Below are 10,969 nucleotides of genomic sequence, written 5' to 3'. Positions count from 1 at the left end.
TTGGAGGGGGAGGAGCCAGAGGAGTAACTAGAGTTCTCAGCCTTAAATCTGTTCCAGCTCCCGGTCCTGCGTGTTCTCTTCATGGACTCCGCCCCACTCCCCACCAAGTCAACATTTAGGACCGGAGAGTTTATTTTTTGCCTCTTTAAAGTGACGTTTGAGATTCTCTCCTCTAAATCATGTATCCATAAATCTTGTGCTCATCGAATATTCAGAATCTAAAATACACTTTTTAAAACATCGAATGAAAATAAATAAATAAAACATCGAATGAATGCAAGTAAGGAAAAGAAACCAGTTGGGGGTGGGAGGAGAGAAGCAGGTCTGCATAGAAATTTCTGACTGTGCAGCATAATGAGAAAATGGCTGCACATGCATTTGCACCAAATTATGGGAAAAACTAGATGGCATAGTGGTAAAGAACTCGCCTGCCAATTCAGGAGACGTAAGAAACGTGGGTTCAATCTCTGGGTTGGGAAGGTCCCTTGGAGGAGGGCATGGCAGTCCACTCCAGTATTCTTGGCTGGAAAATTGCATGGACAGAGGCGCTTGGTGGTACAGTCCATGAGGTCTCAAAGAGTTGGACACAACTGAAGGGACTTAGCAAGCAAACCAAACTTGAAATACATGTTTAGTGAAATCTATGAAATACACTCTGTGGGATATATGACATTTATATTTCATATAAATGAAATTACTTTGAAAAGAGAGGCATTCATACTTAAAAGCATCTGAAATAGAGGCATGAAAGGTTTCTGTTTCTGATGATGAAGATAACCATGGCTCACATATTCAGCTAAAACAGGAACTTTTAAATATTAAGGGCAGACACAGAATTACAGACTTTAATTTTTTAAATTAGCCACTTCTGTTTGAGAAGTAAGTAGGATCTAGTATGCTCCAGGGTGAACAGCAACAAGAATTTACATAAGAGTGACTAATAATTTTCCAAGGAAGTATGAATAACACTTTGTGGATAAAAGTGCAGTGAGAAGGTATATAGGCCAAAGGACAACCTTCATCTGTCCAATGGAGCATCAACATGCTGCCTTGGATGGATCCTCTTAAGTTTGTGTTTGCAAGGATCAACGGGCTTTTTATGGTCAGAGCCAGGCACCCGGGATAATCTCTCCTCAATCTGTGACACCTGGGAACACATAGAGACCTACTTAGGGTTTAAAATACGTAGCAAGAGAGGATGGAATTCTTATGTTGTGTGGGAGTTGCAGTCAAGAGATCTGTATCTGCTTAGCCTGGAAGAATATTCCCAGAACCATGGTAATATACTATGGTCCAGTTCTATACTGGGCTTCCCTGGTGGCTCAGAGGTTAAAGCGTCTGCCTCCAATGTGGGAGACCCAGGTTCGATCCCTGGGTTGGGAAGATCCCCTGGAGAAGGAAATGGTAACCCACTCCAGTATTCTTGCCTGGAGAATCCCACGGGCGGAGGAGCCTGGTAGTCTACAGTCCATGGGATCGCAAGGAGTCGGACACAACCAAGTGACTTCACTTTCCAGTTGTATACTAATTGACCAAATAGCATTTTGAGAAGAATTAGAAAAAAGATGCTCTTTCATCAAGGCCAGGGATGATTTTGCACTCCAGGGGACATTTGGCAAAGTCTGGAAATATAAATGTCATAACTTATAAGGATGCCACTGGCAGCTAGTGAGTAGAGGGCAGGAATGCTACTAAACATCCTGTAGTGCATAGGACAGCCCTTCCACTACAAAGAATTCTTAAATCTGAAATGTCAATAGTGCCAAAGTTGATAAATCCTACATTTGGAAGATGTAGCCCTGAGTTAGGATTTTAGTCTCCTCTCTCTCAACTGTGTTCCCAATGTAAGACACAGCTATGCAACTACTACTATCCTGTGGACTGAAAGGAGGGATGAGGATTGAGTCAACAGGGTGGTTATCCAGGCTTCTTAGAGGAGGACCCTTCAGAAGGAAAGACTGCCAAGGAGATTGTTATGTGATAGAGACAACATACAAGCACATGAACATAGCATTACAAATTGTAATAAGTGTTATGATGATGTATCAGTTTGAGTGGAGGACGCTGATGGTAACATGGAGTACAAGAGACTTATTGGAAGATAAAGCCTGTGAAAGTTTAAGGGGGAGGAAAAAGAAATGAGCCTGGAAAATCATTAGGCTTTGATGCAGATCAGAAATTTGTGAAAGAAAAAGGGAGAAGGAAGTAGAACTGGGCAAAGGGAGCTAAAGATTGCAGTACAGATTGACGAAGTGTTGGGAGTTGGATTGACAATAGGGAGTTTGGGGGTAACCTATCAGAGGAGATATCCAGTGGGCCAAAATGGAAAGGTCCTGAACTCCATTATGTTGGCAATGGGAAGAACACACTTTGGCTCAAAGGCTTAAATTTTTTTTAAACTGAGATATAATTAACATAATAGTATATTATTATATAAAAGATTGAGGTCAGAAGAAGAGGGCGTCAGAGGATGAGATGGCTGGATGGCATTACTGATGCCATGGACATGAACTTGGGCAAACTTTGGGAGATGGTGAGGGACAGAGAGGCCTGGCATGCTGCAGTCCATGGGTTGCAGAGTTGGATATGAATGGGCAACTGAATGGGCAAAATGATCACCACACTATGTCTAGTTAACACCCATTAAGACAGATACATATAATTTTGTTTTTCTTGTAATGAGAACTTGTAAGATCTACCTTCTTAACAACTTTTAAATATGCAATTCGATATTTTTAATTGTAGTCATCATGTTATACATTCCACCCACAGGACGTCTTTATTTATACCTGAAAGTTTATACCTTTTGACCACCTTCTTCCATTTGCCCATACCTGTGGCAACCATCAATCTGTTCTGTGTGTCTATGAGTTTAAATTTTTTAAATTTCACTTAATTGTAAGACTATGTAGTGTTTGTCTTTCTCTGTCTGACATTTCACTTAGCATAATGCCCTTCAGCTCCACCCATGTTGCAAATGGCAAGATATCCTTCTCTTTCACAGCTGAGTAATATTCCATTGTGTGTGGTGTGTATATATATACATGTATATATGTATATACATATGTGTATACATATACATATATGTATGTATACACACACACACACCACATTTTCTTTATCAGTTCATCCATCAGTGGACACTTACATTCTTTACATGCCTTGGCTGTTGTAAATAATGCTGCAATGAACATTGGGGTACAAATATCTTAGTTTTCTTTTTATTTGGTTAAATACCCAACAGTAGAATTACTGGATCATATCCTAGTTCTATTTTTAAATTTTTAAGAAAATTCCATAGTTTTCTATAGTGGCTGTACCAATTTACATTCCCACCAAGAGTGCACAAGGGTTCTCCTTTCTCCCCATCCTTGCCAACACTTGTTAGTGTGTTGTGTTAGTTGCTCAATCACGTCGAACTCTTGGGATGCCATGGACCATAACCCTCCAGGCTCCTCTGTCTATGGAATTCTCCAGGCAAGAATACTGGAGTGGGTTGCCATTTCCTTCTCCACTACACTTGTTATCTCTTATCTTTCTTATGACAATCATTCATTCCTTTTTTGTGTTTTTCTGGCTGCACTATGCGGCTTGTAGAATCTTATTTCCCCAGCCAGGGATTGAACTTGTGCCTTCTGCAGTGGAAGCATACAGTCTTAACCACTGGACCACCAGGGAAATCCCATGACCGTCTTTCTGACATAACTGGGGTGATAGCTCACTGTGGTCTAAATTTTCATTTCTCTAAGGATTAGTGATGTTGAGTTCTTTTTCCTATATTTATCAGCCATTTCTATGTCTTCTTTAGAAAAATGTCTATTCAGTTTTTCTGCTGGTTTAAAAATCATGTTGTTTCACTATTGAGCTGAGTTCTTCTTATATTTTGAATATTGACCCTTTATCAGGTATGTGATTTACAAGTATTTTCTCCTATTCTGTAGGTTGCTTTTTCATTTTCTTGATGGCTTTCTTTTCTGTGCAAAAGATTTTAGTTTGATATAGTCCCACTTGTTTATTTTTCCTTTTGTTGCCTTTTTTGTTGTTGTTTTGGTGTCAAATCCAAAAAAATCATTGTCAAGATCAGTGCCAAGGAGCTTACTGCTTGTTTTCTTCTAGAAGTTATATGGTTTCAGGTCTTATGTTCAAGTCTTTAACCATTTGAGTTAATTTTTGTATTTAGTGTAAGATAGTGTGTAGGGAATATGCTATGCACAGGCCTGTACTATAATTAACAGGGCTTCTTTGAAAAATAAGAATGACTTTCTCATCACCCCCAGGCGAAAGGCTAGAAGCAGTAAAAAGTACAGCATTGAAAAACATCTTGAAAACAAGATGTTGAAGTACTGATGTGACTGATGGAAAACCATTAGTGACTGTTCTGTAACCAGAGCCTTGAGGGAGTTGCTGAGAAAGGTGTTACTCGCTAAAGGGCTAAACAGAGTCATGAAAGGCCTGAAGGTTTGACATTGAGGACTGTGTATTGTATATCTTTATCCCCGATCTGAGATGGTAAAAAAAAACAGATATCTCTAGAGCACACAAAACAATAAAAAGCACGCAAGGATTAGGATCTGGGTTTTTGCCTGCGAATGGCATCAGCCCCCTGATCCCCACCTTATTTCTGAGTCTTGTTTTTTCTTTATTCTGCGGCACTGCTCCCTCAGGTCTGTTCGTTGTTGGGCTGATCCTGACAATAGTGGTCAAATTTCATTCCTCTGTGTGTGTGTATTCTTTAAATATATATTCTTTACATATATATATTCAGATTCTTTCCCCTTAAAGGTTATTACAAAATATTGAGTACAGTTCTCTGTGCTATATAGAAGGTCCTTGTTGATTATCTATTTTATATGTAGTAGTGTATATATTTCATCTTAATTCCTAATTTATCCCTCCCCCCACTTCCCGTTTTGTAACCATAAGTTTGTTTTCTATGTCTGTAAGTCTATTTCCGTTTTGTGTTTAAGTTCATTTCTTTTTTTTTTAAGATTCCACATATAAACAATATCATGAAATTTTCTTTTTCTGTCTGACTTACTTCACTTAGTATGATAATCTCTAAATCCATCCATATTTCTGCAGATGGCATTATTTCATTATTTTTCATGGCCAAGTAATATTTCATTGTGTATATATACCACTGTTGCTTCCTGACCTGCATACAGATTTCTCAAGAGGCAGATCAGGTGGTCTGGTATTCCCATCTCTTTAAGAATTTTCCACAGTTTGTTGTGACCTACACAGTCAAAGGCTTTGGCGTAGTCAATAAAGCAGCAGTAGATGTTCTTCTGAACTCTCTTGCTTTTTCAATGATTCAGTGAATGTTGGCAATTTGATCTCTGGTTCCTCTGCCTTTTCTAAATCCAGCTTAAACATCTGGAAGTTCTTGGTTCATGTACTATTGAAACCTGGCTTGGAGAATTTTGAGCATTACTTTGCTGGCATGTGAGATGAGTACAATTTGTGGTAGGTTGAACATTCTTTGGCATTGCCTTTCTTTGGGATAAGAATGAAAATTTAATAGGAGTTAAGCAAATAAAACTGGAAGGCTGAATGGTAAGCATGTGGCATATTGAAGTATCAGAGATAGGGGCATTCCTAGGTGTCTTTAAAGTTTAGGAAATAGTAATTGATATGGATAGTCCAGCTGGTTTTAGGCTGAGGTTAGGGTAACATGAGAGGCCTGATGGTACTAACAGTAACTATGTCTGTAATACTTACTATAACTAGTATTTTAGTTATAAGTAAACGTGAAGTGAGGTGTCTATGATTTAATATGATGGCTTCCCTGGTAGATCAGCTGGTAGAGAATCTGCCTGCAACTCAGGAGACCCCAGTTCGATTCCTGGGTTGGCAAGATCCCCTGGAGAAGGGATAGGCTACCCACTCCAGTATTCTTGGGCTTCCCTGGTGGCTCAGATGGTAAAGAATCCGCCTGCAATGCGGGAGACCCGGGTTTGATCCCTGGGTTGGGAAGATCCCCTGGAGAAGGGCATGGCAACCCACTCCATTATTCTTGCCTGGAGAATCCCCATGGACAGAGGAGACTGGCGGGCTACAGTCTGTGGGGTGCGGAGTCGGACAGGACTGAGCAACAAAACCTGCACGCGTGGATTTTGTAAGCTGTATTGTGTTCCTCTTTGTCAGTTCATACTAATAGGTATAGAAACTACACTAAAGCCGACTTGAAGCAAAAGATAAAAATGAAACCAGCTTTTTAAAGAGTCTCAAATTATTAGCAGTTAAACAGAAAATGGTTTGATTTCCCCATCCCTGCTTCCTACTATAGTCTGTCAAATATCTCTCTTTCTAAATTGTGGCTAACTTGAAAACAACTTGGCCTAATTCTGTCATCTGAAACCATAATATCCCAGCACCTTCCCAGTCTTTGGGGAAATGCCCCAAATCTATCTAACTCTAATCCTACAACTTTCATCCCCTACCGCTGCTGAGATGATTCCTAGGAAACATATTGGGGATGAAGGAATATCATCTCTTCCATAGTAACAAAAACAAGCAAAATATGCCACAGCTTAAGTGATAGCTTTGCCCAGCCACCATCTTCCCAGGTGTCTCAGATGGTAAAAGTGTCTGCCTGCAATGCAGGAGACCCAGGTTTGACCCCTGGGTCTGGAAGATCCCTGGAGAAGGAAACAGCAACCCACTCCAGCATTTTTGCCTGGAAAATCCCATGGTTGGAGGAGCCTGATATATTACAGTCCATAGGGTCACGAAGAGTCGGACACAACTAAGTGATTGCAGTTTCACTTTTGCCCAGTGAAGGAGGGTCTAACTAGGGCTCTTCTTAGCTCTTACACCATCATGTGGTTAAATAGGTGGTTGCACTGGGAGCCTTTTATTCTGGTCTCACCTACTTCTTTAAGGTTAAAGGCAATTTTATCTGCCTTTTTTTCTGTGATTTTGCATCTGGCTTCCCAGGTTAAGGAAAGAGGCAAACTCAAGAGTCCAGTGTCTTCCATAGTGACCAGGTTGAGTAGGTTGAAGGGAAGCTCTTTTCTTGTGGTTAGTTTTCCCACAGGTATTTTAAGTTCAACATATTCATAATATGACTACATCAATCTTCTTCCCTTTCCTCTTCTGCATCCCCCTCCTTTCCTCCACCCCAGGCTTCCCCTCAGTAAATCCCAGTCTTAAACTCTTTTCTCCTCGGCTCTTTAGTTCACTCAGAGTGTTTATCCACTGCAGTGACACCCACGTCTCTTATGTCTCCTGCATTTGCAGGCGGGTTCTTTACCAACTGCGCCGCAGGAGAAGCCCTTGCAGTGACACATTGGGCTCCAAAATCACTGGACAGTGACTGAAACAATGAAAGTAAAAGTCACTTGTTCCTTGGAGGGAAAGCTATGACAAACCTAGACAGCGTATTAAAAAACAGAGACATCACTTTGCTGACAAAGGTGAGTATAGTCAAAGCTATGGTTTTTCCAGTAATCATGTATGGATGTGAGAGTTGGACCTTAAAGAAGGCTGAGCTCCAAGGAATTGATGCTTTCGAGCCGTGGTGCTGGAGAAGACTTTTGAGAGTCTCCTGGACTGCAAGGAGATCCAACCTGTCAATCCTAAAGAATATCAACCCTAAATATCCAATGTAAGGACTGATGCTGAAGCTGAAGCTCCAATATTTTGACCATGTCGATTTAAAAACAGTCACAACCTAAAAGTTGAGAATTATTTCAGTGGGATTTTTAGGACTTCAGGCGTGGGCGACAGCATCTCAAGTGACCCTGAGAGAACTGCTCTGAGAAGGCAGGGAGCGGGGAGTAGTCAGATTATATGGAAGTCTGCAACAAAAGGTAGGTAGTCTGAACATCAGAAGTATTTCTGTGGATTAAAAAAAACCAGATACCTCAAGTTAAGGAATTTAGCGCTTTTCTGTATATGAGAAGATACAAGAGTCTGGGCTCACTGAAAACATTGCTTTCATATGCATCTCAGCTATCTGAGGTGAGTATCCTGTGTTTTTCCTCAGTGCTCACTGTAAGGAGTGGCTGTGTTGCAGGAAAGAAGCCACTTCTGACTCCATGTTGGAACTGTTTCTTTGACTTGCTTTTTGTTGCTTTTCTTACTATAATCATTCAAAAGGGCCTACCTCAGAGAATCCTGCCCCTCAGACTGACTGTTGTGCCTTTGTTCAGAACCCTGTCCCCCTGTAGGTGGCAGGAAGGAAGAAATTAACACATCCCCGCCTGAGGCTTGCTATTCTAGATGTTTGCAAGATTAATGGCCTTTTCACCTTGCTTCCTCACTTCCCCATCTTGATCTATAAAAAGAGCCTGGCGTCCAGACCCCAGTAAGACGGTTATTTTGAGGCACTAGCCGCCATCTTCTTGGTCAGCTGGCTCCCCGAATAAAGTCTCTTCCTTGCCTCAACCCCTCGTCTCTCGTATTCGTTAGCCTGTCGTGCAGTGAGCAGAGCATGAGATAGATGACCGCTGAAATTGCTGATGACTGTGACATTCTTGTTTATTGACACGGCAGGAAATACTTCATTTCTCAGCTACCTGATGAGAAGAGCCTGCTCATTGGAAAAGACTCTGATGCTGGGAAAGATTGAAGGCAAGAAAAGGGTGGCAGAGGACTAAATGGTTAGATAGTATCACCAACTCGATGAACATGAATTTGAGCAAACTCCGGGAGATAGAAGACAGTGAAAGACAGAAGAACCTGGCATACTGCAGTCCGTGGTGTCACAGAGGGTCAGACATGACTTGACAACTGAACAAATCAGAACCCAAAAGTCATTCTGGATTCCCCCCTACCCTTTATTCCCTTTTTCTGACTCCCAGTTTCAAACGGTTACTAATTTCCCGTCCTTTTTCTACATTCTTCTGCCACTTTGTGAGTTAGAGCCTTCAATATTTTTCACTGAAACTATTGCAGTTGTCTCTGTCCTGTTACCCATTTTACAGCCTTGCCCAAATCAAAATTTTCCTTCATATTGCCTCCAGCTTGATGGATTTGAAACTCAAATTTGAAATCCTTTGTTAGCTCCCAGGAGCCTACAGGGTAAAGTCCAAGCTCCTTGATGTGGTTTAAGATACCTGTGTATGTATCAGAGTGAAGTGAGTCAGAGAGAAAGGTAAATACCGTATTCTAACTCTTATATACGAAATGTAGAAAAATGACACTGAAGAATTTGTTTACAGGGCAGCAATGGAGAAACAGACATAGAGAATAGACTTATGGACATGGGGAGAGGGGAGGAGAGGGTGAGATGTATAGAAAGAGTAACCTGGAAACTTCCCTTGCCGTTTGTAAAATAGGTAGTCAGCAGGAGTTTGCTGTGTGGCTCAGGAAACTCAATCAGGGGCTCTGTGTCAATCTGGGAGGCAGGTCCAAAGGGGAAGGGACATATGTACACTATGGCTGATTCATGCTGAGGTTTGACAGAAAACAGCAGAATTCTGTAAAGCAATTATCTCAATTTTTAAAAAGTTTTAAAATGATACCTGTGAGTTGGCATTTGTCCGCTTTTAAGCCTCCTCTCTAATCACTCCTCATTTCACACATAACACCTAGTAACTTGTATTAATAGTTCCAGCAACTATTAATATATGAGTCTTTTCATGCCTCTGGCCATTAGTACGTTGTTTCCTTTTGTTTACACACAAACATCTAAAGGTCTTATCTTGGGGTTGTTCAGGTCCAGTAGAGAAACCCTGCAAAATTTCTGTGGAGTATGTATCTGTTTGGACCTGTGTGAAGCAGATGGATCACTCAATGGGGTAATTGAAGAGAGTAATAGAAGGGTCCCTTGAAGAGAATTTAATGAAGGGAATCTTTACCAACAGAAACCATCAAGGGATGGTGAAATACCCAAGGACTAAAACCATTTGGAAGCCTTTATCTCCTCTAGACCTAAAGGGGGAAGAGGAAGGAAAAGCATTCTGGAACTGGGCAAGCTGTAACAGTGTGTGAGAGTACACCCAACAGTTCAGTTCAGTTCAGTCGCTCAGTCGTGTCCGACTCTTTGCAACCCCATGAACCGCAGCATGCCAGGTCTCCCTGTCCATCACCAACTCCCGGAGTCCACCCAAACCCATGTCCATCGAGTCAGTGATGCCATCCAACCATCTCATCCTCTGTCGTCCCCTTCTCCTCCTGCCCTTAATCTTTCCCAGCATCCGGGTCTTTTCCAATGAGTCAGCTCTTTGCATCAGGTGGCCAAAGAATTTGAGTTTCAGCTTCAACATCAGTCCTTCCAATGAGCACCCAGGACTGATCTCCTTAGGATGGACTGGTTGGATCTCCTTGCAGTCCAAGGGACTCTCAAGAGTCTTCTCCAACACCGCAGTTCAAAAGCATCAATTCTTCGGTGCTCAGCTTTCTTTATAGTCCAACTCTCACATCCATACGTGACCACTGGGAAAACCCAACACTCAGTTACTATGTGTGAAAGCAGAGGAGTGCAGCCACTGCCAAAAAAAAAAAAGTGTAGGGGTGAGGGGGAGCAGAATAAATAGCCCAAGTCCTCTCTCCTTCTACCTGTTGTTCTTCTGTTGGTTCCTCTCACTGACTGATTCCAAATGGAAGCCAAAGGCTAAGGAAGCCAAAGTGAAGCCATCCATAGAGGTTATCTCTCCAGGGCGGGGCAGAGAGTGGTAATGGATCAGGAGAACCTAACAGAACAACCAGCACAGAGTGTAAACTTGTCTGCTTATGTTGTATGAGAGGAACAAGGCAAGAGCGCCAGGGATGTCACCTTTCATTATGAAAATGTTCATTTAACCTCCTGTCTTCAGATGGCAGCTAATCTCTGAGCTTTGAGAGGTGTCCCAGGTCTTAGGCTGGGGAGGAGGTCTGGGAAACTATTTTATTAAAATACAGACTTTCAACCATTTCTTCTGTTTTCAGCTCAACTCTACACTTTGCCTTCAAATGTACCTGCAGCCTCCAATTCCTGAAACCTGGGATTTGCAGTACAAATAAGTTCAGTTCTTACTAGGTT

The 10,969-nt window shown here is 41.6% G+C and overlaps 1 non-coding gene across 1 annotated transcript; it reads left to right on the top strand.

Moving 5' to 3' along the window:
* The first annotated feature begins 1,311 nt into the window (after nt 1–1,311).
* TRNAW-CCA (transfer RNA tryptophan (anticodon CCA)) lies at nt 1,312–1,383 on the top strand. The gene has a single exon. It is a non-coding gene; the product is annotated as a tRNA-Trp (tRNA).
* The last annotated feature ends 9,586 nt before the right edge of the window (nt 1,384–10,969 follow it).

Source organism: Odocoileus virginianus, chromosome 16 (genome assembly GCF_023699985.2).
Source record: "Odocoileus virginianus isolate 20LAN1187 ecotype Illinois chromosome 16, Ovbor_1.2, whole genome shotgun sequence".
Taxonomy (NCBI): Eukaryota; Metazoa; Chordata; class Mammalia; order Artiodactyla; family Cervidae; genus Odocoileus; species Odocoileus virginianus.
This window is presented reverse-complemented; position numbering and strand designations above follow the sequence as displayed.